The following is a 3,472-nucleotide window of genomic DNA, read 5'->3' as shown; positions in this document are numbered from 1 at the left end:
CACAGCTGAATTCTACCAAAAATTTCGAGAAGAGCTAACACCTATCCTCCTCAAACTCTTCCAGAAAATTGCAGAGGAAGGTCAACTTCCAAACTCATTCTATGAGGCCACCATCACCCTAATACCAAAACCTGACAAAGATGTCACAAAAAAAGAAAACTACAGGCCAATATCTCTGATGAACATAGATGCAAAAATCCTCAACAAAATTCTAGCAATCAGAATCCAACAACACATTAAAAAGATCATACACCATGACCAAGTGGGCTTTATCCCAGGGATGCAAGGATTCTTCAATATCCGCAAATCAATCAATGTAATTCACCACATTAACAAATTGAAAAATAAAAACCATATGATTATCTCAATAGATGCAGAGAAGGCCTTTGACAAAATTCAACATCCATTTATGATAAAAACTCTCCAGAAAGCAGGAATAGAAGGAACATACCTCAACATAATAAAAGCTATCTATGACAAACCCACAGCAAACATTATCCTCAATGGTGAAAAATTGAAAGCATTTCCCCTAAAGTCAGGAACAAGACAAGGGTGTCCACTTTCACCGCTACTATTCAACATAGTTCTGGAAGTTTTGGCCACAGCAATCAGAGCAGAAAAAGAAATAAAAGGAATCCAAATTGGAAAAGAAGAAGTAAAACTCTCACTGTTTGCAGATGACATGATCCTCTACATGGAAAACCCTAAAGACTCCACCAGAAAATTACTAGAGATCATCAATGAATATAGTAAAGTTGCAGGATATAAAATCAACACACAGAAATCCCTTGCATTCCTATACACGAATAATGAGAAAGTAGAAAAAGAAATTAAGGAAACAATTCCATTCACCATTGCAACGAAAAGAATAAAATACTTAGGAATGTATCTACCTAAAGAAACTAAAGACCTATATATAGAAAACTATAAAACACTGATGAAAGAAATCAAAGAGGACACTAATAGATGGAGAAATATACCATGTTCATGGATTGGAAGAATCAATATAGTGAAAATGAGTATACTACCCAAAGCAATTTACAAATTCAATGCAATCCCTATCAAGCTACCAGCCACATTTTTCACAGAACTAGAACAAATAATTTCAAGATTTGTATGGAAATACAAAAAACCTCGAATAGCCAAAGCAATCTGTTTATTTAATTCTATGAAGAGTACATCATGTGAAATGCTGGGCTGGATGAAACACAAGCTGAATCAAGATTGCCAGGAGAAATATCAACAAACTCAGATATGCAGATGATATCACTATAATGGCAGACAGCTAAGAGGAACTAAAGAGCCTCTTGATGAAGCTGAAAGAGGAGAGTGAAAAGCTGGCTTAAAACTCAACACTCAAAAAATGAAGATCATGGCATCCAGTCCTATCACTTCATGGCAAATAGCTGGGGCAGAAGTGGAATCAGTGACAATCCGGGGCTCCAAAATCACTGCAGATGGTGACTGAAGCTATGAAATTCAAAGATTCTTGCTCCTTGGAAAGAAAGGTATGACAAACTTAGACAATGTACTAAAAAGCAAAGACATCACTTTGCTGACAAAGGTTCATATGGTCAAAGCTATGGTTTTTCCAGTAGTCATGTACAGATGTGAGAGACGAACCATAAAGCAGGCTGAGTGCTGTAGAACTGATGCTTTTGAACTGTGGTATTGGAGAACTCTTGAGAGCCCCTCGGACAGCCAGGAGATCAAACTTCTTTGTGACCCCGTGGACTGTAGCCCAGCAGGCTTCTCCATCCATGGGATTCTCTAGGCAAGAATACTGGAGTGGGTTGCCATTTCCTTCTCCAGGGGATCTTCCCGACCCAGGGATCGAACCCAGGTCTCCCGCATTGCAGACAGACGCTTTAACCTCTGAGCCACCAGGGAAGCCCTTGGAGATCAAACTAGTCAATCCTAAATAAAATATACCCTGAATATTCTTTGGAAGGACTGATGCTGAAGCTGAAGCTCCAATAGTCTGGCCACCTGTTGTGAAGTGCTGATTCATTGAAAAAGACCCCGATGCTGGGAAAGATTGAGGACAAAAAGAAAAGGAGGTGGCAGAGGATAAGATGGTTAGAATCACTGACTCGGTGGACATGAATATGAGCCAACTCTGAGAGATAATGAAGGACAGGGAAGCCTGGCATGCTGTAGTCCATGCAGAGCTGGACATGATAGCAACTGAACAACAACAAAGTAAGATATTATTAGTAGTATAGGTTTTCTCAGTTTCCTAAATTTTATTTTCAACTTTTACCTGACTATAAGTCATTGTGTTATTAATTAATACTACCAACATTTCTATTATTAATATAATCATAAAATCAAGATCAACTAAAGGGTATGTGCAATTTATACTGTTATGACTAGTCCCCTAATCCCATACATGGCTTAAATGGATACCTTGAGTTTTAATTTAAAGCCAGAAGTTAGGCTAGTTGAATAGGAAAAGGAGAAACATCCAAAGGAGAATTATATGTGTTTGAGGTCAGAGAGATAAAGAAAAATAGAGATAGAAATAAGAGAGAGCAGGGGCACAAGAATTAAAAACGTGGATCCACATTTTTGTTTATTTAGTACAAAGTGATTTGGGGGTGATTAGCAATTGGAAAATGAACTATCTGAGGTTCTAAAGCATTCCTGGCATATTCAAAAGCTTGGAATAATAAAGAATGTTTATTAATTCTAATATGCTCATAAACGTTGTGAAGGAAGAAAAATATAAACTGGCAGGCAGGAGGCTTGTTTACTGGCTGGCTCAGTCACTGATGGTGTTTGTGGTTAATAACTATCTTCTGAAGATCAGAGCCATACAGTGTATGAATGAATGGAAGCCCCTCAGTCATGTTTGAGTCTTTGCCACCCCATGGACTGTAGCCCACCAGGCTCCTCTGTCTGTGGAATTTTCCAGGCAAGAATACTGGAGTGGGTAGCCATTCCCTACTCCAGGGGATCTTCCCAATCAAGGGATTGAACCCGGGTCTTTTGCTTTGCAGGCATATTCTTTACTCTCTGAAGGAAGGTGAAGTCGCTCAGTTGTGTCCGACTCTTTGCGACCCCATGGACTGTAACCTACTAGGCTCCTCCATCCATGGGATTCTCCAGGAAAGAATACTGGAGTGGGTTGCCATTTCCTTCTCCAGGGGATCTTCCTGACCCAGGGATCGAACCTGGGTCTCCCGCATTGGAGGCAGATGCTTTAACCTCTGAGCCACCAGGGAAGCCACCAGGGAAACCCCCATACAACTAACCACCAGAACAGAATTTAACAGTCACTGCAAGATTTGAAATTTGTGTCTGGTTTAATTTCGTTCTTTTATTTTCTCAAATTCTAAGCTAGAGCAATAATGAAATTTAGAATGCTTGATCGTTCACAATATATTCCATGATTTCAGGCTCACCTGATCAATGTTGAGCTAAGGATAAGGATTTTCTTCATCCTGATTAGCATTCTTTAGACAGCACT

General features: G+C 39.4%; 1 non-coding gene across 1 annotated transcript; it reads right to left on the bottom strand.

The window, feature by feature from the left end:
* Window positions 1-3,154: 3,154 nt before the first annotated feature.
* On the bottom strand, window positions 3,155-3,227 carry TRNAW-CCA (transfer RNA tryptophan (anticodon CCA)). Its single transcript has one exon. It is a non-coding gene; the product is annotated as a tRNA-Trp (tRNA).
* Between the last annotated feature and the right edge of the window lie 245 nt (window positions 3,228-3,472).

This window comes from Ovis aries, chromosome 18 (assembly GCF_016772045.2).
Source record: "Ovis aries strain OAR_USU_Benz2616 breed Rambouillet chromosome 18, ARS-UI_Ramb_v3.0, whole genome shotgun sequence".
NCBI classification, from domain to species: domain Eukaryota; kingdom Metazoa; phylum Chordata; class Mammalia; order Artiodactyla; family Bovidae; genus Ovis; species Ovis aries.
Note: the sequence above shows the minus strand (reverse complement) of the source record. Positions and strands in the feature narration are given on the sequence as shown.